Source organism: Diceros bicornis, chromosome 13 (assembly GCF_020826845.1).
Source record: "Diceros bicornis minor isolate mBicDic1 chromosome 13, mDicBic1.mat.cur, whole genome shotgun sequence".
NCBI lineage: Eukaryota > Metazoa > Chordata > Mammalia > Perissodactyla > Rhinocerotidae > Diceros > Diceros bicornis.
The window spans coordinates 34,856,278-34,882,096 of NC_080752.1; the positions used below are offsets into that span (position 1 = coordinate 34,856,278).

General features: G+C 54.0%; 1 protein-coding gene across 7 annotated transcripts in view; it reads left to right on the forward strand.

Annotated features, from left to right (window-relative positions):
- The first annotated feature begins 763 nt into the window (after window positions 1–763).
- The window catches only part of ARHGEF10L (Rho guanine nucleotide exchange factor 10 like), a 155,474-nt gene continuing 130,418 nt past the window's right edge, over window positions 764–25,819 (forward strand). For 4 of the 7 annotated variants that reach the window (XM_058553033.1, XM_058553036.1, XM_058553034.1 and 1 more), the window contains exon 1: window positions 17,280–17,337. The gene's annotated coding sequence lies outside the window, so the exon portion shown is untranslated. Of the gene's footprint in view, window positions 892–17,274; window positions 17,338–25,819 lie in introns of those variants that run through there. The other 3 variants (XM_058553030.1, XM_058553039.1, XM_058553029.1) reach the window with 3 other exon arrangements.

A 25,819-nucleotide genomic window follows, 5' to 3' on the forward strand; every position in this document is an offset into this window, starting at 1 on the left:
GACAGAGTAGGTGTTTGTGGTTAAATGACTTCTCCCTGATGTTCAGATACTCCTGCTCTTAGTCAACTCAGCAGATGTTTGGCTAAAATCTGGGGGAGATTAACACTGACAATAAGAATGCAAACAGGGCCAGGCTCCCGAGTGCACCTGCCTGCCTTCCTGAAACGGCGGGTTTGTGATCAGAGCCACTGTTACCGTCTATCCCTCGGGAGCCAGACTCCGGAGCCCTGTCCCTACGCAGTCTGATTTAATTCTCACGAGAACTCTGTCATAGAGGGCCTATTATTCTTCCAGTGGAACAAGGGGGAAACTGAGGCTCAGAGAGACAAGGTCATGCCGGAAACCTCAGGGATTCAAACCTGAAACTTTCTGACTTCAAAGCGTGTTGTTTCCCACCTTCTCTGGTTAAAAGGGTCCTGGTCTATGTGAGCCTCCCATCCTCCCCCGTGCCTGTGCCCTGTGCCCCTTCCTGGGTCAAAGGGCGGCTGTCAGAGCTCAGTCCTCCCCTTGAAGGCCCCCATTTGGTTCACGCTCCTCCCCCCTTCCTCCCCCTGGCAACTTCCTGGCCCTCCCAGGCCTGGCTGACAGATTGCCCAGCCAGGCCCAGCCCTGACTCAGTCTAGCCCTTCCTCCTGGGCTGCAGGGGCCGCCTCCTGTCCTCCTGCTTACCCGCCCTCTGCCCGCCTGCCCGCCCAGCAGGTCCGTCAGGTGAGTGACTCACACACCGGGGCTCTCTGTACTCCCAGCTCGGGGAGCCGGTGGACTCGACTCCTGGGCTCCTGCCCGCCCTGCCAGCTGCTTCGACAGACAGAAGCCTTCCCTGCCAGTGGGGCCTGCCCTGTCACCTGCACTGCTTTCCCTGAGGCCGGAATCGGACTGCACAGAATCAAGGTCAGGTTTTTGGTTTTTAAACATCTCTCTCCCTCGCTGAATTGGAAGGGGATCCTTTGGAGGTCACTGGGTGTGTGTGGGTCTGTGCCATCGCGGACACCCTTGGGCTCCAGGCCCAGGGACACCCTGCTCCCTCCCAGGTGGTGGTGGCGCTTGGTGATACCTTGTGCTGGGACTCGGTGAGGAGAACTTTGCTGGGAGCCTCAGTGGCCGTGACCTGGAGCCTCGTGGCCACCTTGTGGGGCGGGTCAGGGCAAGGCGAGGGTGAGAAATGCAGAGGGAGCCTCGCAGGGGTGTGCGTGTGGTGAGAACTTGCCCCCACTCCCTTCTTAGGGTCAGGGTTTGATGGCTGCAGCTTGATATGGCCACAAAGGATACCTAGTGGAATCATTTTACAGCTGGGGAAACTGAGGCTGGGAGGTCAGGGAGAAACTCAAGGTCACAGTGTGAATGGGAGGTGGAGTGGGAGCTGGACGCCAGAACAGGTTGCCGAGGCCCTCCCGGTGCTCCTGCCTTGCTCCTCAGGGCCTGCTCCCCTGTTTCTGCGGCCCCCCATCCCCATAGCCCTCTCCTCTCTCACGCCCAGTAGGAGGGAGGAATGCAATGTGCGCAATTTCACAGGCGTGATGTTATGGGCTCACTGCTGGAAGCATTTTAAAGGTCACCCAGGCAGTCCCGGCTGTGAGTCCCCGACAGGTGCCTGCTTAGCCACAGCTTGAATATCTCCGGTGATGGAGGGCTCACTGCTGCGGGAGGGAGGCAGCCTCTTTCATCTACGTGGCCGATGTCTGGCGAAGGGTGATAGAATGCTTGCTCGGGGTTACTTTGTGCCAGACACTTTGCAAACGAAGCACGCTACGTGTATGAGCTCATTGAATCCTCCCAACACCCTGATGAGCTAACTATTATTATTATCATTCTTGTTTATAGCTGAGCAAACAGGCCCAGAGAGGGTAAGTAACTTACTCAGGATTTCACAGTTTGAAAAAGGGGAGCTGAGATTTGAAGCCAGGCAAGTCTGGTTCCAGAGCTGACTGAGCTCTTGGCCCCTTCGCTTTTCTGCTGCCACGTGAGGATGGGGCTACCAGGGTGGGGGGGTCCTCCTGGGCACGGCGAGGCTGAGTTTGTAAGGGGGACGTTCAGATGATTGTGTGTCTCTCTGGCTGGCCTCCCAGGGTCCTGGGGGCACAAATGTCACTGTCCAAGCTTTTCTCTCTTAACCCGCTTCAGCTCTGTGGCAGATCATGCTCTGCCTCATGCACCCGCCCGGCTGCAGAGTCCAGGACAAATGGGTAATGACTTCCAGGGTGGTCTCTGTTGAGCGACTGAAGAAGAGTTATAATTTTATTTATTTATTTTTTTTTCCCCCAAAGCCCCAGTAGATAGTTGTACGTCGTAGCTGCACATCCTTCTAGTTGCTGTACGTGGGATGCGGCCTCGGCATGGCCGGAGAAGCGGTGCGTCGGCGGGCACCCGGGATCCGAACCCGGGCCGCCAGCAGTGGAGCGCGCGCACTTAACCGCTAAGCCACGGGGCCGGCCCCTCAAGAAGGGTTAAACGCAGCTGGCTCACGGTTCCCACCCCAGACGCCGCTGTCAGGGATTTCTATGGAGCGCAGCCGGCAAAGGAGGCAGGAGGTGTGGGTGGGCGTGGCAGAGCAAGCAGAAGGGGCCTGGGTCCTGAGTCTGTTTTCTTCTTTCCATTATCACCCTCTGGGGTGGCCTCTGCTATGCTACACCTTGCTTTGTCTGTCTATGAAGGGTCCCTTGGTGATTAGCAAGGGCAGTGCCTCATCCTAAGTTGCTCGACCGTTTACAAAGCAAGTCCATGTCCGTTGTCCTGATGGTCTCACACCAGCCTGGGGAGCTGGACAGGGCAGGAATTGTGATCCCCATAATGATGATTCCCGTAAATGAGGGATGAGGCTCAGAGAGGTGAGGTGACCTGCCTGAGGCCAGACAGCTAAGATATGGCAGAGAGTCAGGCCCTCCCCGCTCCTAACAGAGCATGCTGCACACCAGGCCAGCCCCTCCTCTCCGGGGCTTTTCCTCCAGAGGATCCTGGTACACCTGGGACAGAAGTGTCTGAGGTGAGGCTGCCTGCCCAGCTTTTGGCCCATGAGTCAGGGTCTCCTGAGGCTCAGCTGGGGCCACCACCTCTCTTCTGTCTCCCTGAAGGCTGAGCTCCTCTGGGAGTAATGCCACCAGTCCTTCCAGCTGGGTCTCCTCAGTCAGTGGGACTTTGGGGTCTTCAGGGAGTGACTGGTCTGGCCCCATTCACATCCCTACCCCCTAGAAGGTGAGAAGGGTCCCTAGTGTCTCCTTCCAGGGCTTCCTCTCTAGGATAGTCACATGGGAAAGAGGTTCTCAAGGCAATTCTGTTCTGTCCTCTCCTCCTAATAATAATAATGATACTAACAGCGATATTGACTGCTAGTACAGCCACCTTTCCTACATGTCCATTTATTGGGCCCTCACCATATGCTAAGCTCTATGCCAGGCATCCTGCATGCCATGGCTCGTTTAGTCCTCCTGACAACCCCCATTTCACAGATGAGGAAACTGAGGCTCAGAGAGGCGAAGTCACTTGCCCAGGGTCACACAGCTGGCCAATGGCACTGAAATCATCAGTCAGAAAGTTGAAAGCTCACATCACACAGAGTCGCCACCCAAAGTTGCACCATTCAACGGTGCAGCCAAGACCAAGGCCAGCTTGGTTGACTCCAGATTTCAAGCTCTTCCCACTCGGTGCCTCTGGGCTGGGCTGGGCTGCAGTGGGACTCGTGAACCATGGCTTCTGCCTCTAAATACTACAGACCTTGGGCAAGCCACTCAACCTCTTGGGACCTGGGTCACCTTATCTGGGCACAGGGGCTGATCATTTCTTCTCTGTGACCTCACCGAGGGCTGTGAGTTATAGTCATGGCTAGGAATACCTTTAAAACCTTGGCACAGTACGCATGCAGCAAATTAGTATGAAGAGAGGTAATCACCCAAGCAGCGTCTCCAGGCCCCTCTGTGCCTGGGACAGCCTTGACATTTAATCCCACAACCCCCTGGGGAAGCAGGAACACAAGCTGGGCTCTACGGCAGGGAAGCTGAGACAAAGGGAGGGGAAGTAACTCTCTCCACTCGAGGTCACTGGACTAGTAGGTGCGGAAGCAGGGATTTGAACCTGGTCTGTGTGTTCCCAGAAGCGAGCACCCCCTCCAGGATGAAAGACAGCTCCCTGGGGATGGGGGTCTCCCAGAGTACCCAGGCATGGGGCAGTGAGCGGCTTCAAAGTGGTCAGACTCCTGGGAGCTGGTTGGCAGGAGCCCAGCAGGTGGGTCAAGGCAGGTGGGGTGGAGCTGCCACCAAGTGAGTCCTCAGCTCCCTGCTCCGGCCTCCTCCCACTTTGCCTGTCAGCAGAATGAGAGACCACCCCTCCTCTAGCCTTCCTTGTCGCAGGGACAGAGACAGCCCTTATTCCAAGGGGACCAGGAAAATAGGGAGGTCCCCCGGCCGCGCTGGGACCTGCTCTGCAGGTAACCCTGACTCTTCCTCCTGGCCAACCAAACCAAGCCTGGCTCAGCCGCTGCACAGAGATGGCTGACGCCCCAGCAGAGGGAGGGAGGCAGCGGGGTTAGGAAGCGCCCTGCCCACTTCCTCCCTCCCCATCTTACCCTTTCCCCTGGTTCCCCTCCTGAGCAATGTTGGAATTAAATCTGATAACCATTCATTCTATCTGATATAAAGGGTTCCAATGTTGTGGCTTGTTTGAGACGGGCTGGGGTGTGGGAGGGGACCTGGGCTGGGAGCCAGGAGGCTGCTTCTGCTCCCATTTCATTCTTCACTCCCTGTGCGACCTTGAGCAAATCCTTTGCCCTCTCCAGGCCTCAGTCTCCCCCTCTGTGAACAGAGGGGGTTGGCTTGGGTCATTCCTAAGGGCCCTTCCAGCTCTGAAAGTCTCCAAATTGCTCGAATGGATGGCCCCGAGGTGTCCTCTGGCCTCCCGGCCAGCTCTCCCTCCTTCCACATGGCCACAGAGCCCAGGGAGTGTAGGAATGTGGGGGGGGGGGGGCTCGAGTTTCCTTCTGATACACGGGGACCGGCGAAGACCAGAGTAATCTCCAAAAATCCTGCTCCTATTCTGTATGGCCAATTTTGGAATAAACCCAAGATGCCAACGTTTGCCCAACTGCAGGGGAGAGGCCTCCTGAGGTCCTTTCCACCTCGTCGTGGAAAAAGTAGGGACTTTGGGGTCAGACTTGGGTTCAAATCCCAGCTCTGTCCCTTCTGATAATGTGAACCTGGGCTAGTCAGTTGGTCTTAGTTTCAGCATCTGAAAAGGAAGATGATAATACTGAACTCGCTGAGGTGTTATGAGGGTTATGTGTTATCCCAGGCACAGCACTTGGCCTGGCACATAGTAGGTGCTCAGTAAAAGGAAGGGCATGTCCCTGTACCAGTGCCACCCCACCTCCCATTTCTGACAAACAGATAGGGCTCCAGAATGACAGGACACCTCCCTGTGCTGTCCGGGACCTCATGTTCCATGCAGATGAGCAGGTGTCTCCAGGGGTGGTAGGGATGTTATGGGGCTTTCTAATCTTTCCTCTTCCTCTTTCCTAAAGTTGCCCCGGAAACTACAAAGCTGGGCCATATCAACGCCTGTTCTCCTGGCACTGCTGGGTTTCTTCATCCCTGAGGCTTGCTTTCCCCATGGGAAACTGGAAGCCCCAGGCTCCGGCCAGGGAATAGTGGCGAGGCGGGCAGCCTGCTTCACGCTGATGTCTCCACCAAATCTGGCTGGCTGGCTGAAGCCACTGATCAGAACTCACGAGGTATGAGGATTTGTGGCTCAGCGTGAGATCTCTTAAATTAACTAGAGCACAAGCGCCGTAAAGCTAGGGGCTGATGGGTGCTCCAGAATCCTGAGATGGCACCCAGAGAATGGGTTGGGTTGACTTCCACCAAACCCCAGGGCCTGGCACAGCTCTGTTCCTAGGCCCAGTCCTAGAGCCACAGGGCAGGGGGCTTCTACACTGGGCACATTTTGTGGCTGCCCCTGATTCAGAGACATGTGTTTTGGGATGGAGCTGATGAAATTCCCATTCTGGGAATGGGGAACATGCTTGATCAGACTCCATGCTGCTTTTATTAAGCTATCCCAAAGTTCATCACCCACAGGGCGCTCCTTTTTTTCCATCTCCTAAAAATCAGCATATTCTTCTCTGCTCTCCTGGAATCCTGGCCAGGGATTTTCCAGTTAGCAGAGAAACTGCATCCAGCTTCCTCCTGTTTCACTGAGGGGGCGGGTAGCTGAGAGTGGGGGAGGTATTGTCCTCGAGCTCTTTTCCTCTTCTTTTTCAATTGTATTCATCCATCGATCTATCCATCCAACCATCCATCCGTCCATCCAGCCATCCGTCTATCCATCCATCCAGCATTCTTCCATCTGTCCATCCATCATCCATCCATCCATTTATACATGTATCTACCCGTCCATCCATCCATCCATCATCCAATGATCCATCCATCCATTTGTCCTTCCATCCATATATCCATCCATCCATCTAAAGACTGTTTATTGAGTGTCCACTCTGTGCCAAGCACTATATTCTGCAGATACAACTCTGTGCAAAACATGCTCCTGCCCTCAGGGAGATTATAGTACACTAGGGGTGACAGACAACTTAACAAGCAATACAGTAGTTTGTGCTACGGCCTTATCGTCTCTGTTTATCAGTTTCCTCATCTGGGATGATAACGGTACCTACCTCATGGAATGGTTGTGAAGATTTGATGAGATCATATGGGTAAAGTGTTGGCCCAGTGCCTGGCGAGTAGTGAGTGCTCAGTAAATGCTAGCTACGATAACAATGACGATCGCGATCATGATGAAGCTGATGAAGATGAAGATTACCTAAAGCAGCGCCTGGCACTGGCTAAGCAACCGTATGCATCCATGAATTGTTCTGGGCAGGCTGGCGTTCCTTGGCAGCCACAGAAGGTAACAGGGGAATGGTGACAAAGGGTAGGCCCCAAGCCAGCTTCTCAGGGTGGGGCAGCCCATGAACAAAGGGTCTGTGGGTGCCTTCTGGCACCGGGATGTGTGGGTCTCAGGGCTTCTTGGGGAAGCCTGAGTCAACACGGCCAGCCGCCTGTCTGGTTTGCCCAGTTAGGAGTTGGTTGTGAAGTGAAATAAGCCCTGAGACCAGGAGCTGTAGACCGCCTTCACAGGGGGCCTTCACAGGGGCCGGGCTGGCTGTCTGGAAAGCTCTCAGGGGAGGCAGGCAGCCAAGGGCAGCAGAGGCGGGGCTGAGCCCCTGCCCTGGGGGCTCAGGAGAGGGGGCTGGAGCTGGAGCTCTAAGTGGAGCAGCCAGAAGTGGTCAGGGGGTCCCTGGTGGTGCCCCATGGGGCCGATGGGGGCTGAGCATGTCAGTCTCGTTACCACTGCATCTCCAGCTTCTGAAACGGTGCCAGGCACATCTCAGGCACTTATTTGGGAAGTATTTGGGAATATTTGTTGAATGCATGCCAAGACTCTGTTGGATGGTCTGATTTGACTATCATGCTGGCTTACCTGGAAGCAGCAGTGGTTCTGAAACCAGATAGAAGTGGGTTCAAATCCTGACACCCCCACTTACCAGTTTGGAGGGTCTGTGGACAAGACGCTTTCTCCTTCTGAGCCTCAGTTTCCTCATCTGCAAAACAGGAATTGCAATATCGACATTGAGGGTTGCTGTGTAGACGGGAGCTGGTGAAGGGGTTTAGAAGGTACCCAGGGTCTGGCCCAGTGGTGCAGCTGTTAAGTGCACGAGCTCTACTTTGGCGGCTCGGGGTTCACAGGTTCGGATCCCGGGCGTGCACCGATGCACCACTTGTCAAGCCATGCTGTGGCAGCGTCCCATATAAAGTAGAGGAAGATGGGCACAGATGTTAGCCCAGGGCCAATCTTCCTCAGCAAAAAAAAAAAAAAAGGAGGATTGGCATTGGATGTTAGCTCAGGGCTGATCTTCCTCACAAAAAAAAACCCAAAAAAACAAAAAGGAAGACGGTACCCAGTAAAGGGTTACGACTATTGTCAGTATGCACACACCTGGGGTGACACCCAGAGTTGTGAGCCAGGACTGTGGGAGTGGGCCAGTGCAGAGGGAGTGTCTGCTGAACCCCACATTGTGAAGTTTTGGGGAGGCATGGTGGGTGGAGTCAGATAGACATGGAATCCTTTGTTTACTTGCTGTGTGACTTAGGCAGGCTACTTACAGCTCGGTGCTTCAATTCCTCGTGTGAAGAAGGGGCTCTGGAAAGCAGCCATTCTATAGAGTTCTTGCGGGAGTAATGGGATCGTGCACCAAGAACGCAGAGCCTGGCCTGCCTACCGTACATGCTCAGTGAGGCAGGGCTGTGATCATCATCGTTGGTCTTCAGAGGAGGAATGGGGTGAAAGGGCTTTGGGAGCGTGAATGTGAGATATGGCAAGGGACTCGAGGTCTTGCCCAAGGGAAGGGGCTCGGATCCCTCCCTGATGCTCTGGGGCTTCCTTCTGATGGGACCCACTTCAGTGCCTCTCTGTTGACACGTTGGGTAGGTCAACAGGACCACCCTGGTGAAGGCATTGAGGTCTCAGGAGATGCTTGTTTCCAGGAGAAAACCATTCAGCTTAAGCTCTTGAGTTCCATGGGGCAGGACTTGGCTGATCTCAGCCGGAGGCCACATGGGGGAAGGAGCATGGACTTAAATCCCAGCCTCTCCACCCTCCCACTGTGTGACCCCGGGCAAATCACCTAACCTCTCTGGGTCTGTTTCTTCTTTTTTTATTTTTCTGGGTCTGTTTCTTTATTCATAAAACTGGACAAAGCCCCCTTCCTTTCAGGGTTGCCTGGGGGCTGAGCACAGAGTGGGCTTCTGTAAATGGGAGTGATTTGTGCAGGCTCCCTGGAGGGCGAGGGAGTAGACGTTAATGAACGCTGGGGATAGTCCAAAACTCCAGTCTATAAAACTCCTGCGTGCCGCTTCTGGTGCGTTGCTAATGGGAGTTTATGTGAAGGACACAGTGGGATAAGGGCCCATTGTTCCGAGTGAGGACGGTTTTATGACTCTTAGAAAGCGTCTTTCATCTGGGAGACCAGGGAACTTATGGAACCTCCCAGCCCTGGGCGGTGAAACTGGGCGATGCTGAAGGTTTCTGGGGCTGGTGCCAGGCTGTAGCCACAGCCTGGCTCTCCTGCTACAGCTCCGAGCAGGCGGGTAGGTGGGGGCTGGGGCCCCCCCAGAGTGTCACTGCAGTCTCTGGCAGCTGCACTGCCTCCCTTTCCCCAGGCCCAGGACCTTCCCTCCTGGAGACCTTCTGTCAGGCCCCCAGTCCCTGGCCTGGTCTGCTTGGCAAGGCTGGAAGCTTACTCTCTCCCAGGCTCCCTCCCTGCTCCTCCTCCTCAGCAGCCAGTGCCACATCCTCTTCATCCTTCTGCCAGCTTCTAGAACAGGCCTTGGGCCTTTTCGCCATCAGCTGACCAGCCACTCTCATGCCTGGGAGCCTCGCCTGGCACCCCGAGCCCCGGGTAGGGGCAGTAATCTGATGCCAGGAAGCGAAGACCTTGTCTCCTTGTCCTTTCTGGCTCCTTGGCCAGGCCCCAAGCAGAGAAATCAAATCTCCCCTTGGCTCCACAAACAGCCCCACACCCTCTGCCTGCTCATCCCCAGCAGAGGCTGCAGATACCCCGAGGAGTGGGTGAGGCTGGCTTCCTAGCGTAGACCGGCCTGTGGGGTCTGGGCTGGTGGGCAGATGATCTAGAGGTGTTTGGTGCCCCTGGCCCACATTTACCCCAGGCTGTGACTTTCCTCCTTTACCTTTTCCATTTTGGGAGATACAAGAAGGCTAGAGCAGGATGTTGGGGATACCTTGTGACTTAATTGGTCTCAGAAACCCCCCTCATTCTGCACAAATCCGGTAGCCGTGGCCAGTGGGCACCACCTGAGTATTAATCCCTCCTCTTGTCATAGGCTGCTCTGCTTTCAAGGGATAAAAATCCACTCAGGTGAGTACAAGTGGAGGGGGGGCTCTGTATGAGGACACCACAGGTCACTCTGATGGACATCCAAGGCTGGGACAGAATGTCTTTGTGCCTCAGTTTCCTCATCTGTAAAATAGGGATAAAAGTATCTACTTTTATAAAAGTACTTTTTTTTTAAAAGCCTGGCACCAGCGCCAGAAACCTTTATAGGGTTGCTGTGAGGATTAAATGAGTTAATACAGGTAAAGCGATTAAACAGAGCCTGGTGTAAAGAGAGTGCCACGGAAGAGTTTGTCATTATTATTGCTATTATTTTTGCTGTGAACACCTTCCAGGCGATCTGCTCTCTGCCTCACTGTCTTTTACTCTGCATTCTTGATTTTTTTTTTTTTGCTTTCCTTTGGTGTTTCCGATCCCCCGGAACTGCAGCTTGAACTTGGCTGTGGTTTGTTGGAATGTGAACGCTGGCCCCAGCTCTGCGCAATCTTTCAGGCTCAGTGTCCGTGGCCATTTGGCCAACCGGGGCTCTCCGCTCTCTCTCTCTCTTTCGAATTCCTGGGAGAAACCAGCTGATTGGCCCAGTTTGGTCAGATGTCCACCCTCTCAGCCAATCAGCTGTGCCGGGGAGGAGTGGCAACCGTGGCCCACGGAAGTGTATGTCGGCAGCGTGCTGGCATGTCCACCCCTGCCTCTTCAGAGGTTCTAGCAGAGCAGCGGAAGAACTGTGAACAGTGGTTTGGTGCTTTTTCTGCCAACCCGCAGGGGCGTTTCCATGTTTCTAAGTGTTCAGCACAAACTTTCAGAACTCCTGCTACTGGCACTCAGAGACTGTTTGGCTCACAAACTATTGGCTCACTGAAAATCTGAAATAGTTGTCAGTATTAAAAATAAGGGGGCCGGCCCGTGGCTTAGCGGTTAAGCGTGCGCGCTCCGCTGATGGCGGCCCAGGTTCGGATCCTGGGCGCGCACCCATGCACTGCTTCTCCGGCCATACTGAGGCCGCGTCCCACGTACAGCAACTAGAAGGATGTGCATCTATGACATACAACTATCTACTGGGGCTTTAGGGGAAGAAAATAAATAAAATTAAAAAAAAAATAAATAAAAATAAGGGAATTTCGTATAGAAATCTAGATTTCTGGCTTCTCTTGGGAAAGTAGAAAGAAAGCACTGGAGACACTGGGCAGAGTGATGCATCTCCTAGAACGGCCCCCTCTCTCTGGGGCATGTGCTGTCTGGGCCTCCAGGGCCCCCCTCTTCCTGCAGTGTCCCCAAACTTGAGACCTAGTATCAGTCACCGTGGCACATCCTGCCTGCTTCTCCCATTTTCATCCCCTGCCTGGCCCCTTCGTCACTGGAGTTTGCCACTTTACTCCACACCCTGGCACTTTAGCACGAAATGGGAACTGCATGAAGAAACAAAACTATACAGCTCTTCAAAATTTTGGAATATGTATATGAGCCCAGTTCTGTGCTAAATAGTCCACAAATATTATCTTATTTAAATCTCTCAACAACCCCATGAGGTAGGCATTACTTTCACCCATACTGTGCGGGTGATGAAACTGAGGCTCAGAGAATTAAGCAACTTGCTCTAGGTTAGCAAGGCCATCTGACTTTAGAACTAACTTCAAACTTTCAGAAAAGCTGCAAGTACCATACAACCCACTTTCTTTCCCTCTGAGGCATTTGAGAGGAAACTGCTGACTTGTTCCTTTACTCTGGATAGTTAGCGTGTATTTCCTACAAACAAAGACATGCTCCTACGTGACCATGAGATAGCCATCAAAATCAGGAAATTCACACGATACATTTCTACCGCCGAATCCTCAGACCCTATTCAAGTTTTGCCAATTGGACCCAAAATGTCCTTTATTGCAAAAGGATTCAAAACCACACGTTGCATTTAGTTGTCGAGTCTCTTTAGTTTCCTTCAATCTGGAAAAGTTCCTCAGTCTTTCCTTGATGTTTGTGACCTTGGCATTTTAGAAGACACTTAGAGGAATATGCCTCCATTTGGGTTTGTCTGATGGTTATGTGAGCCATGCATCTTGGGCAGGAATATCACGGAGCGAGGTTGTGTCCTCCTCAGAGCATCACATCAGGAGACTCATGAGGTCAAACATCCCCCGACTGGTCATGGTAACCAATTTGACCTCTTGGGTGAAGAGGTGTCTGCCAAGTTTCTATACTGTGAAGCTGCTCTTTTCCCCCTTGTGGTTAATAAGTATTTTGTGGGGAAGTACTTTGAGATGATGTGAATAGCCGTTCCTAGCTTTTAATTTATTTACATCAGTAGGGACACTTGATTTCCTGTTGTAGTCAATGGAATGTAAATCCTTATAATCATTATTTATTTTGATGCTCAAATCACGCTTCAGTTTGGCTAGTGGGAGCCTCTTTGAGTTGGCTTCTGTGTCCTTTTGCTGTGTTCCCATCACTTCTTGAGCAATTTATTAATTTCTGGCCCAAGAATATGTTTCAGGCTCAACTTGTTCTTCCTCTGGAATCAGCAGTTTCTCCAAGGAGCTCTAGTTTTTTTTAGCAGAGAATGGTATTTAGAAGCCATGATCTGGCGGCTAAGTGTGCCCAGTGCTATGGGGTGTCCCTGCCCCAAGGCCCTCGTGGTGGACAGAGCTATGAGCTCACACCCACACTTCCAATTCCAGTCCAGCACCAACACTTCTGGTAGAAGTAGGGTTCATCCTACTTTTCTCCCTTTCCATATTTGTAATTCTCTTCTGCAACATTGAGGATCCCAAAAGTTTGAACTCTCGACCACTACTATACTAGGTTTCCTCTCACAAATAGTAGTTATGCCTGTTTATAATAATATAGTATCAAATTGCATATTAATCTAATTTTGTCAGTGAGATGTTGAAACATCTCTGGTAGACTATATTGATTGATCCTTTAACATCCTGTGAGATAGAAAAGGGCAAAAGGATTACTGTTCCCACTTTACAGGCATCAGGCCCAAGTGGAAGAGGCTGAGGGCTGTTCTCAGGGTCCTCGGGAGAGCTTGGGGGCAGCAGAGCCCTGTCCTGCCCACTAGACATGAGTGTCCGCTATGCTCCCGTGGTTGCTTTGGAAGAACTTTGAGACTTCATTCCCAAGAGAAGGAGCTACTCAGACTGGCCTTTCCCTGACACCAAGGCCCATAAAGCGGCAGCTCAGAAAAGTCCAGTTTCCTTCTCCACCTGAGCCCCCAGAACCATCTCCACCTGTGGCTGTGCCTTTGCCCTCAGCTTGCTACCCCGTAAATGCAGGTGTTGGGTTGTGAGGAACCTGGGAGGCTTGGGGGTGGGGTGGGGATTGCTCAGTGCATCCCAGCCCCCTTCAAAATGCCCATCCTACTGAACAGGGGCAGGAGTGTTATGGGAAGAGGGTTTCATCTTGTTAAGAGAGACTCTATCGTCCTCATTCGTGATGAAAACGTGATCAGCCTCTCAGATAATAGCCTGTTCCTGACTGGTTTGATGATACAGTCAATAATAAGGACTAACAGCTTCCTGCACGCTCTCCATTCATACGCCTGTGTGAGGTGGTATCTGGACTTGGGAAGTCCACATTTCCATCCACCCGCGTCCTTTCTGACCCACTATGGGGCTGGGCCAGGGGAAGGGGGGCCAGGCTGGGAGGCAGAGGCAGGAGCCCTGGGTTCCAATCTTGAGTTTGCCACCAACTTGCCAGGCAACTGTGAACAAGTCACTTAGCCTCTCTGGCCAATGGAAAATATCCCCCCCGTACTCCCTCCCTCACTGTCTCCCGGGTCAGTGTTGGAGATAAGGGAGAACAGAGACCCAGTGTGATCCAGGTGTATCCTTCATGATCATGCATAAACAATAAATCCTGCACCACCAGAATGCTGGGTGAATGGGAAATTTTGGTTAATTGAATGTTCTGGGACCTGAAAACATTCCCAGAAATCCTTTTTGTTTCTTTTGTGCCTATTGAAATCCATTTGCTCATCTATTTAGCAAATATTTGTTTCATGCCTATATGTGATCAGGCTGTCCCAGATGTTGGGGATTCCACCGTGAATGAGACAGCAGAGTCCCAGCCCCCAAGGACTCATTGTCCAGGGGAAGACGGGGCAAATACACCACACAACACGGTAGGATGGGTGCACTGACGAGCGGGCCGTGGGATGCTGTGGGAGCCAGGAGTCCAGTCTGGGGGCAGTAGAGAAGAGATCCTTGAGAAGGTGTTATCTATGTTGACAGCATCAAAAAGCAGTTAGCCACAGTGTCTGGGAGTTGGAGCAGTAAGGGTGTTCCAGGCAGAGGGAACAGCATGGGCAAAGACCCAGTGAAACACCTTGTGTGTTAAATTGTGCTATGGAGCTTAGAATGTGAAGCTGGGGAGGCGAGAGAGAAGAGATGTGTGCGTGTCAGGAGAGCCAGATGGCAGAGAGAGCAACAATGCAGGAGAATATGGCCTGGGCTGGGGCCTGGCCTGGGAGGGGAGGGCTGCAGGCTCATTTATTCTCCAGTACGTGTTTCGTGATGTGATTCTTTTCTTGTAAAAGTAGAATGTAGAGGGAAAATGAAATGAAAATACTAATTCAGAGGAGGGGTCTCCAAGTCAGATGGGGGCCACAGGGCTGGGAGGGATGGTGGGAAGTGGAGGAACACAGCTCTGTGTAAGGGGCCACCACTCCTTGGGGCCTGCAGAGTGTGGCCTAGGGGGAGCGAGGGATCAGAGTTACCAGATCTTAGATTTGTTTTTTTTTTTTTGCGAGGAAGATCAGCCCTGAGCTAACATCCATGCTAATCCTCCTCTTTTTGCTGAGGAAGACCAGCTCTGAGCTAACATCTATTGCCAATCCTCCTCCTTTTTTCTCCCCCCAAAGCCCCAGGAGATAGTTGCATGTCATAGTTGCACATCCTTCTAGTTGCCGTACGTGGGACGCGGCCTCAGCATGGCCGGAGAAGTGGTACGTCGGTGCGCGCCTGGGATCCGAACCGGGGCCGCCAGTAGCGGAGCATGCGCACCTAACCGCTAAGCCACGGGGCCGGCCCAAGATCTTAGATTTGTTAAGAGAAGCCAGCGATCTGGCTTTTTATGGGAAATCTCCCAATTGTTAAATGTTGGTAACTAATTAACAACAATGGAACCTCTGTGAGTAAAACAAAATGCTTCTGGGGGCTCCATTTGTTCTATGAGCTGGTGGATTGCAACCCTGGATCCAGAAGGTTCTATTGATGAGGGTTTGAGAGTGTCCACTTGGAATCCATTGTGATCCTCTGATGTAGAGTCTGTGCTGGGCTCTGGGGGCATGAGGAGGGCCTGGTCACAGCTGTCCTCAAGCTGGAGACAGTTCAAGTCAGTACGTGTCCAGAGCCAACTTGACAAAACAACAAAAGTGCTAACAATGCAACTCACCAAAGCACGAGGTGCTGTAGGCTCAGAGGAGGGGCAGTCAGGGAACACAGGCCACGCGGGAGGCTTCCTGGGGATTCTGGGCCTTCTGGTAGTTCTGGGAGGGAGGGTAAGCCTTAGTGCAACCAAAGAGAGGCAGGCATTCCAGCCTGGAGGACTCGGGAGGGCTCTGGTCCAGGAGAGAAGTAAGATCGCCAAGGAGGGGGGTTGGAGTAGGTCTGAAAGGCTGCGAATGCTGGTCCAGGGACTTGTTCTTGGCTCTGCTTTACCAGCAGGACCAGAACATGTAAATTCTGGTCCAAGGCTTAATGCTGTGAGCGCTGAGGTCACTCAATGGACATCTGAAGATGTTCTTGCTGCTTTGCTGACATTCTAGAAACTTTCCACTCTGCTGTCACAGCCACCGTTTATTCACCCCTGGAACGGAAGCTCCACCAGGGCAGGGGGCATGCCTGTTCTGTTCACGGATGCCTCCTGGATGCTTGAATGATGTCTGGACCATACTAAGTGCCCAACAAGCATTTACTTGCTGCTTACTAGGAGCCTCAAGTTGCCCTCAGCCTGGGCTTCGGACAAGTCTACAGACGAGTCTTAGGACAAGCTCTATGGAGCTTATTATGTTCTTGTGTGGAGATGGACAATAAACAAGCAAACAAACCAATGAATACGATGATTTCAGAGAGCGTGGCCTGGTGTGGCTTGTCTCGCTGCACTGTAGTGGCCTGTTTTTTCCTGTCTTCTAGCCTAGGAGGGCCGAGGGGGCAGGGCCAGGGTCTGTCTGGTACCTTGTTTCAGTCTTAACCCCTCAGTCCAGTGCCTGACACATAGGGCGTAGTCTGAAAAACATGCTGCATTGAATGAACGAACACAGGCCACCAAAGATTCCAGCCTATGTACACCTCTGCCCTTCGGAGTCTGCAGAACTCATTATTATCAACCTAGGAGTAATTTTTGATAAGCCTGCATGTGAATGTTGTTGCAAATAGAGAGGTAGCAGGGCAATGTTTAATAACAGGGATAATCTTAATTAATGAGCTGATAACTGTAATTAATTGCATCATATCCAGAGGCCCTCTTTGGAATTCTGGGAGGGAGTAACTAGAGTTTGGCAGCTTTGGGGACTGGAAGGGAGGGGAGTGCTAGGATCTGGGCTCCACCACTTCCTTGCTGGTGAGCTTTGAGCTTCAGTTCCCTCATCAGGAAAAAGGGGCTGCGTGGCAGTGTCAGTTCAGTGAGATGCTCGCAAAGCTCTCAGCATAGCCAGCCCTCAGTGCCTGCAGCCCCCAGGGCTATGGTTACTGAGGTTCCTATCCAGGCCCGGGTGCCAGGCCAGATGGGCTCGGGGGGCTCTGAGCTGCTGAGACTGGGTGGGGGCCCATCCCAGGCTGGGTTTTCCCTTGGGGCCAACTCAAGATTCCCTCACCCTTTTCTGGGCAAACTCTTGGAAGTGAGGAAGGAGAAGCAAGCGGCCGCGTGTATGCAGGACCTTTCCAAGGGAGAAACGGGGAGGTGGGATGGTGGGTGGGAGCTTCTGGAGGGAGAAACGGGCAAGGGGGAGGAGACACCGGGAGCGAAGGAGTGAGGGGTCCCGGTGTGACCCGGGGCAAGGGACACCCCCTGCGGGCCTCAGTTTCCCCACCGTGTCGTGAGAGCTTGGGTCAGTGTGACCCCAGCTGGAAGCCCCCCTGCGGCCGGCGGTTGGGGAGCGCCCCCTCCCTGGCGCGGTCCCCCGGGGCGGCGGCGGCCCGGCCACCAGGGGTTAAGCGGTGACTTCAGCCGCGGGCGGCGGGCGGCGGGCGGGGACGGCGTGGCGCTGCGCGGCGGGGCCGGGCCGCTGGGCGGCGGCGGCGGGCGCACTCCCGGCCGGGCCGCGACCTCGCGGGCGGCGCGCGGCGCGGCCATTGGCTCGGGCGGCGGGGCCGGCGGGCCGGGCGGCGGGGGCGCGGGCTGGGGGCCGCCCGGCCATGGGCGCCCGCGGCGGCCGGGGCAGCTGAGCGCGGGGCGGCCGCCGGCGCCTTTGTGGGCGGCGCGGACGACAAAGGCGCGGCCGGCGGCCGGAGCCGGTGAGTGCGGCCCGCGGGCGCGGGGCGGCGGGGGCGTCGCCGGTCTCCCCGGGGCCGCGGGCGGCTCTGGGCCAGGGTCGCCGGGAGGCCGGGGTGCCCGATGCCGGGTCCTGCGGGCCCCTCCGCGCGGCTCTGCCCCTGCGTGGTCTTTGTGTGTCCCCGTGTGTCCCTGTGTCCGAGTGCGTCTCTCCAGGAGCCGGTGGCTTCTCCGTGGGGCCCCGGGTGTGTCTGCGAGTGTGTGTCTCCGCGTGTGAGAGTCCCCGAGCCCGGGTCTTCCCTGTGTCCCTGGTGTGAGTGTGTCCAGGAGCTGGCCTCTTCTCTGTCCTGTGTCCCCGGGAGCCTGTGTGGTGCGGATGTGTCTCTGGGGGTGTGAGAGTCCGGGGAGCCGGGGTCTTCTCTCTGCGTGTGGGTCTCTTCTTGTGTCTTGAGTGTGAGCGCGTGTGTGCTCCCCCCTCCCCGCAGGGGAGTCTCTGTGTCCCTCGGGTGTCCGGTCCCTTTGCAGGACTCCCGAGTGGTCTTTGTGCATCAGCCTGTGAGTGTGTGTGTGTGTTTGTGAGAGAGAGAGATCCTGTGCCTCACGTGCAGGTCAGTTCACGGGGCAGTCAGGTCCTGCAGTTACTGGGGTCCCCCCCACCGACCTTGGGGGGCCCTGGCGTTACATGAAGTCCGGGCATGCTCCAGTCAGCTCTGTCCTGGGCCAGCCTCTCCCACCCTAAACCCCTGCCCAGAGGCGGAACAGGGGCGGCTCACAGAGGAGGCGAGTGTGGGAGGAGGGGGTGCCCTGGCCAGCTGGAAGGCTGTGGCTGCAGAACCGGGTCAGGCCTGGACACTCCTTGAGGCAAGGAAGTGTGTCGGGGGTGGGCCCTGCTGAGGATGATGGCCAGCCTCCTGGCCTCCAGGGGTGGTCTCTGAGAGGGAGCCCAGGCCTGATACAGGAGAGTCTGGGGATAGTTCTTCCTCTCCCAGGGTAGGGTCCTGGGACAGGGGTCAGGAATTTTCCTTTAGCCTGGAGAGCCTGAGGACCCTGTCTTGGCCACAGCAGGGAGGTGGTGGGGGGAGGTCCGCATTGCCCACTGGCTTTGGAGCTGAGATGTTGCCTCAAGTCCTTGGCCTTCCCCGGGGATTCAGTCAGGGAAGCCATGCCTGGCCTGCCCGGAGCCCCATCTGCTCCTCCTCGGATGCTGGGGAGAGAGGACAGGTTGTGCAGGCTCATTAAAACGCTTGGCGCTTCCCTGCAGGCCCTGCCTGGATGGCCAGCTGCAGCATCCACCCGTCCATCCACCCCGTGCTGCGCCCCCACTGCGTAGGTGAGCCCTCGCTCCGGTGGGGGTGGCTTGTTTATACCTCCCAAGGGACTGTAAGCTTTTGAGAGCAGGGACCACGTCTGTCCTTGGTCACCAGCCTGGAGCAGTGCCTGACACTTTGTAGGTACTCAGCAAATAGTTGCTGATTAAGTGGATGTCCAGTGACTAGTGGTTCCTAACTCTGCTGTTTCAAGTTTTAACTTTGGAGGAGTCTGGGGAGAAGGCTTGTGGACTCCTCGGGGCCCAGGTACCAGCGTAGTGTAAAACAAGGCCTACTGTGAATTACATAAATAGTAAATTAATTAACAGATATGTATCTGGTGAGTGCCAGATGTTGGGCTAGCTGCTTCACGTATGTCATCCCTTAAACAGTGGGAAGGAGCTGAGCGGAAAGCATATAATCTTCCTAGATAAGCTTCAAAAAGATAGAGTAGGTGATATATATATATGATAATAGTAACTTAGATTTAGTAACTTAGATTTCATGTCCCCTATCTCTTTGTTTCTACAATAGCCCTGATAATTAGGCAGGGAAGATGGGTTCATACCTGTTTTGCAGATGAGGGAAATGAACCACAGCTTTTAAGTGACTGCCTCAGGTCACAGTTAGTGAAGGACTCGAGCCTTGGTCTCCCTGACTGCCCAGTCCTTGCTTTCTTCTGCAAGCTGGTCTTCAGTGCCTTGGTATTCTCATCACCCGGCTCGGCTCGACAGTGGTGGATGAGCCATTGTCCTTGCCCTCAAGGGGTCTGAAGTCCAGGAAAGAGAATCAGACCCATAAACAACGGAGTGGGCCAAAGTTCTCTTTCCACCCTGCTGTGCCGCCTGGGCCCAGCTTGGCTCTTTCCTGGCGAGGTGTGCCCAGAGAGTTCTTTGGTCTCTCGTTGCTCGGTGGAGGGCATCAGAGCCAGCTTCCTTTGGGGTCCTGGTCTGATGGAGCTTCCGGGAGTGACCGTCCCTGCAGAGGCTGTGCCGGGCCCTGGCAGTGGTGTGCTGGAGGCAGTCTGTACCAAAGCGTGAGCGCTGATGGCTAAATTTTAGGAATTTTGTGAGCTGGCTGTTAAATGCAGCCATTATAAAAATCTAAATGTATAAATTGACAATTAAATAAATTATACTAAAAACAAGGGTAATAAAACTCAAAATACAGTACTTCCTAATTATTTCACTGGAACCCATGTGCTTGTGTCTTTTGTATGTGTGTATATATATAATGTACATACTGGTGTGCTACTGCACATCTCTTCCCAACTCTGTGTTCGGTGACATCACCTTGGTAGCGTGAAATTGGCCATTGTGAGAGTATTTACACCACAAAAACGGGGAAACACTGCAAATCAGGAGTTCCCCCCCCCCCGAAAAGCCAGTTGTTAAGCATTTACCAGCACACCATTGGAGACCCAGCAGTGAGCAACCGGGCACAGCCCCTCCCTGGAGCTTGTGTTGTGGGGACACCACTCCGGGGCTGGTTTAGGGTCCTCGCAGGTGCAGAGCGAGAGGGGCAGGTGCGGCACTGGGTCTGCTGTGGTGGTAGGGTTGTAAATTGCCCTCCACTGAGCTCTCACCCGACACTGAGTTGTTATATTACCATGCATCTAGAAGAGGGGAAATGGGACGAGAGTAAGATTCAGTTAACTGAGAGCCTGCTTTGCCATTGGTTGAATAACCACCCTCAAGGTGAGCCGGGCATGGTGGTGCCTGAGGACAGACTGTGGACAAGTCAGATAGCTCGGGGCTGGTGAAGGAGTGGTGTCCAGGACACGGTGCTAGAGCTGTCTGGGGGCGGCGTAGGCAACACTGGGCATGACCTGTCCATCTGGATGCAGGGACAGTTTACGAGAGTAGAGCCGGACTGTTGAAGGGACCGGCCGTAGCTCCTGTACAGGCCGTGAGCTCTGGCTGGGAAATGGACCTGTGTACAGTTACATACAGTGGAGGTGTGTGCAGAGTGCAGCAGGAGGATGGGTGGGGTGAGGGAAAGGTTCTGGATAGAAGGAACAGCGTGTGCAGAGGCTCAGAGACATAAGCTGTTGGGAGTTCGTCTGGCTCAATTATCAGTGAACTAGAAGTCTGCAGGGCTTGTGGCAGAGCAGGGGAAGGGCTGAGCCTTCCTCAGGTCAGAGGGCACAGCATCGTCTGGGTACCGGCAAGGGAACCCTGCCCAGCTTCGCCTGCCAGGGGCATCATGTTCTGTGGATCACCGTCCTCCCCCTCCAAATCTGTAAGTTTTCTTGGTAATTTCTTGTTATCCCCCCCTCTTGTTGCTGCTCTGGCCCTGGCATCTGTGGCTGGTGGATTCTCAGACAAGATTCCATTTTAATGGCAGGCCAAACAACACAGAATAATTGGGAAGGCGAGTCTGCTGCCCACCCCCACCCCCAATATTACCAGAAAAGCCAAAGATGAAAAAGTAGCTGGTGTTTAGGTTATCTGGTGTTTTTGGTTACCTCTGCTGCTCCTACCCTTCATTTAGGCATATAATTGAGAGCTTATTTGTTTAAAGACAACTCATGTTTACTTTATGCCTGTACAAGCTAGATATTTTTCATACATCAATTCGTTTAATTCCCATACGGATCCTTAGGGTAGGAACTATTAGCCCACGTTATGGATGCAGAAACTGAGGCTTAGGCTGAGTGACTTTCCCCAGGCCACGACGTGTGTAAGTGGCAGGATATGAACCTGGTAGGCCCTGGGATCTCTCTATAATCCTATTTCCTGCCTTTATCCTATTTCTCTTTTCCATTTGAGGACGGGAGGGAGAGAAGATTCACCACAGGTGTTTTCTCACCCATGTAACTGGGTTCATCGCCCTGTGGCTTAGGATCAAGGCTTAGAATAGAACCCCAGTGCTCAGATGGGCCCCTTGGCCTGGTGTCAGAAAGAGCTAATAATATTGGCTCGATTTATGGAGAAAGCTGGTACCTGTAGCTCATATTCGCGGAGCGGCAGGCACATGGCTCGTGGGAGCTTGTTCAGTCCTCAGGCACCTGAGAGGTGGGTTGTATCGTCACGCAGCTGTGAGGGGCGGGAGCAGCATGGCGACCTTGTTCTGTTTGCCGCAGAGCCCAGCTGTCACCCCTGCGTCCTAGAGCAGTGCCACCCCTTCCAGGGCCTGGCCTGGCTGTACCTTTGATGGCCCCTGGAGGCAGGGCCGCATGCTGAGGGAAACAGGGAAGGACACTTGACCACTTGGCCAGAAGCACAGGTCAGGCCCACCTCTTGGTTAGAACTAGGTGCTAAGCCCCCTGCCAAGGGCTTCATCTTCCCACCCACCTGTCTGTCGAGAGGGTGGTCTTGGCCCAGACCCCATCACCACCTTCTTTGCAGGTACATCCCCCAGTCCAAGGCAGTGCAGGTGGCTTGGCGCGGTCCCTGCCCATGATGGCACATAGGGCCCTAGGCGAGGGGACATTTCTGGGTCTGGACCCCCTGCAGAAGTCCCCAACCCGGTGGCTGTCTGATTGGTATGCTCCCTGAATTCCAGCCCTGAGCACACGAGGCGGGACCAGCTCCCATGACTTCCCTGCTTCATTGTTTGAAGTGGGCAGACTTGGAGCAGAGCTTTAAAAATGTGGGCTTTTTATTCAATTTCCCTAGAAAAACAGTGGTTTAAATTAAGTAGAGGAATAACAGTCTCTGGAAATTGAAGAAAAATATCCCTGAACCCAGACATTATCCAGAACCTTTGAATTTCTTTTGAAATAGGGTTTTGTTTTACTTTAAATTATGCGTGTATTGCATGACCATTGAAGAAAACTTGGAAAATACAGAGAAGAAAATTAACATCACCCTTTATTCTACTGCCCAAATACAGCCTCTCTCAATGTTGTCGTGTATCCTCATTTATTTGGGGTTGATTTGCTCATTTGGCAAATACCTATTTAGGGCCCACAGAGGGCCAGGCCGGTGTTGGGCTTGGGGGTGTAGGTGGGTACCCTGTTCCCTGCAGCCCCTGTTTCTGTACTGGACCTTGGGCAGCTCACTTGCCCCTCTGTCTCTCAGTTTTCTCATCCGTCACATGGGGATAATACTCTAGCTGTGTCATAGGTTGTGAGGACTTAACGAGAAAGTACAAGCGGGCTGCTCGGGACCGAGCCTGGCCCACGGAAGGGCTTAGCAGTGTTGGCTGTTGTTACGATAGGGAGCTTCTGTGATGGTGGGGAGAAAAAACCAAACAAATCAAACAAATTAATAAAGTAACTGCCTGTCGTGTAATAAGTCCTGCGAAGGAAGCCACCTAATGTGAGGTGGTGGGAATAACTGGGGGGGTCGTGTGGCAGGAGGGTAATTGGGGGGTAGTGGTGCAGAATTTGTTAGCTGGAGGGGTCGGGGGGGCGTCTCAAAATAGAGACGTTTAAGCTGAGACCTGAATGACAGGGAGGGGAGAGGGCAGTGTGAGAAGAGGCTCGAGGGCAGTGCAGATCCAGGCAGGCAGTTAGGATGGTTAATGTAGATGCATCGGGAAGCCACTGGAGCTTTGTTTTCTTTTTAATTTCACATAAATGCCTTTATTAATGAAATACAGTTCTGAGATGCCAGCTCTTAATAACTCTATTAAGAAGTTTACCTTTTTCCAGATGATTTATTCCATAACTTACTGAGTGCCTCTGATGTGGGAGCATTGGGGGAGGTGCTGTGGGGTGAGGGACAGACACAGAGATGAGTTAGATGAGGCCTCGCCCGCAGGTAGCCGAGGTGCCTGCGTTCCACCTCACTGACCCCCCACAACCCCCTGGAGCCCTATGGGCTCCGACTGGGAAAGGATCCTCAGGCTGCCAGAAGGTGAACTGGCTGTAGGGGCCGGAGTAGAGCTGGGGGCCAGAGGAAAGGTGAGGGGGGTTTGGATTTGAGTTGTGGCAGTGGAGTTGGACAGAAGTGCCTGGATTTGGGTTATATATCAGAGATAGAATCAGCTGGAATTGCTGGTGGATTGTTCACAGGGGGTGAGAGAAACAGAGGACTCAGGTGAGACTTCTAGAATCTTCTTTTGAGTGTCGGGCTGGGTGGTGGTGTCATGAAGTGAGATGGTTAAGAGCGGGTGGGGAGCATGGTTTTTGGAGACTCCAGGAGTCCAGTCTGGGACAGGTTCACGTTGAGGGGCTGTTAGAAGTCCAGGGGTTGGTGGGGGCCCCTGGGCTGAGATTCACACTTGGGCATCATTAGCATATAGATGGGGCAGGTGGGACCTCCCAAGGTCAAGTGAAGGGCAGAAGCCAGGAGAGGAGCCTGAGGAGGGCAGCCAGGATGCCAGGAGGAGAAAGGCGCGTGGGGTCTCCGGGGAGCTGACACGGGGGACTATTTCAGACAGGAGCCAGTGGTCAGCAGGGTGGCAGGCCATTGAGAGTCCAAGTAAGATGAGACAGAAAAGTGGCCACTGTTTTTGGCAACATAGAGGCAGTCTGGGAGTTTTCTAAGAGCAGCTGAGGAGGAGTGATGGGGCTGGAATCCAAGGTGGGAGTGGGCTGGGGGATGGGAGCTGACCAAGGAGACATCGTGTGTGGACAGCCTCGGAGATTCTGGATAAGTGAAAAGGAGCCGGGAAAGATGTCTCGGTTGGAGGGAAAGTGGGGGGACCCAGGAGAACGGTTTGTGCTGGTGGCCAGGACTGCCTGAGAGGGGATGAGACACACGGGGCAGCTACAGGAGTCGAATCTTTAGGTAAACGAGAGACGGTGGTACCCAGCGTGATGATGTGGGGTGCAGGGGTGAGGGGTCGACCCTGGGTGGGAGCAGGGATGCTTCTCAGGAAATGGGAGAAGATGGGGTAGATGTGGATTATACATGGTGGAGGGTGGGGACAGTCCCATCTGATGGCCTCGTGTTTCTCAATGAAACCTTGACCAGGGGACTGTAGGGTACATTCCCACCAAGACTGCCCACCCGGAGAGAGGTCATTCTGCAGCCACGAAGAGAATGGGCAGAGATTGCTGCGTGCCCAAAACGGGGAACGCAGGTGCTTCTTAGCCTGCCTTTGTGTAGAGGAGGGGACCGGGATCAGAGAGTCAGTGGTTTGTCTGAGATGGCACAGTGCGGCTGAGCCCTTGTGTCCCGACTCCGGGGCCCATATTCTCCAGAGCGCTGGGCTGCTGGGGCGTGGGGCCAGGCACTGAACTAGCTCTCCGGGAGGATGAGCTCCCCGAGTCCCCACAATAAGTGGGGTGCAGCTGCTGTTATTAGCCTCACTTTACAGAGGGGAGGGAGGCCCCGAGAGCCGAAACCCCACCCAGCAGGCATGCACCAGCTACAAGAGGCGGGTGGGGACCCCCCACCCAGGCTGTCCAGCTGCTCCTCCCAGGACATTCCTGTTTCGCAGAGGAGGATACCAATGCTCGTGGGTTAGTTAATTTGTTTTCATTTGTCTGTCCTCGCGTTCCTCTCCTCCCAACACATAATTATGGAGCGGCTGCGGGGGCCGGGCACTGGGCTCGGAGCTAGAGATGAGTGAAATATGGTGCCCCTCTTTCTGGTGGGGGAGGCAGACAAGTAACCGTGGAAAGATGGGGCAGTGTCTGACCCAGGCCTGGGGGCCCAGAGAACCTTCCCAGGGGAGTGTCTGAGCTAGGCAGCCACGAGGCAGAGTTAGTTCAGGAGAGGGAAGTGTTCCAGGCCTGTCCAAAGGCTGGGGTGAGTGCATCGTAGGGCCCTGCCCTGTCGGGGGGGGAGCAGTGGGGGTGCTGCCGGAGAGCTCTGCCCCTCTCACTACGAGCTTGGGGTTTATCTTGAGGACCACAGGGAGCTGCTCGAGTGTTTCGCGCTAGGGAGGACATGATCAGAACTTTTTGTCCCGGGTGGAGACTGGGTTCGAAGGCACAGGAGACATCCGGGAGACCTTTAGAGGCTGTGGCAGGCTCTCTGATTCCTAGGTCATTCTGCAAACCCTGCTCTTTCTTTTTTTTTTTAATTTTTATTTATTTATTTTTTTCCCCCAAAGCCCCAGTAGATGGTTGTATGTCATTGCTGCACATCCTTCTAGTTGCTGTACGTGGGACACGTCCTCAGCATGGCCAGAGAAGCGGTGCGTCGGTGCACGCCCGGGATCCGAACCCGGGCCGCCAGCAGCGGAGTGCGCGCACTTAACCGCTAAACCACAGGGCCGGCCCTCTGCTCTTTCTTAATGCTTCCCACACACTGGTCTTCTTTCTTTTCTAAAGAAGTTCCCGAGACTCAGAGAGGTT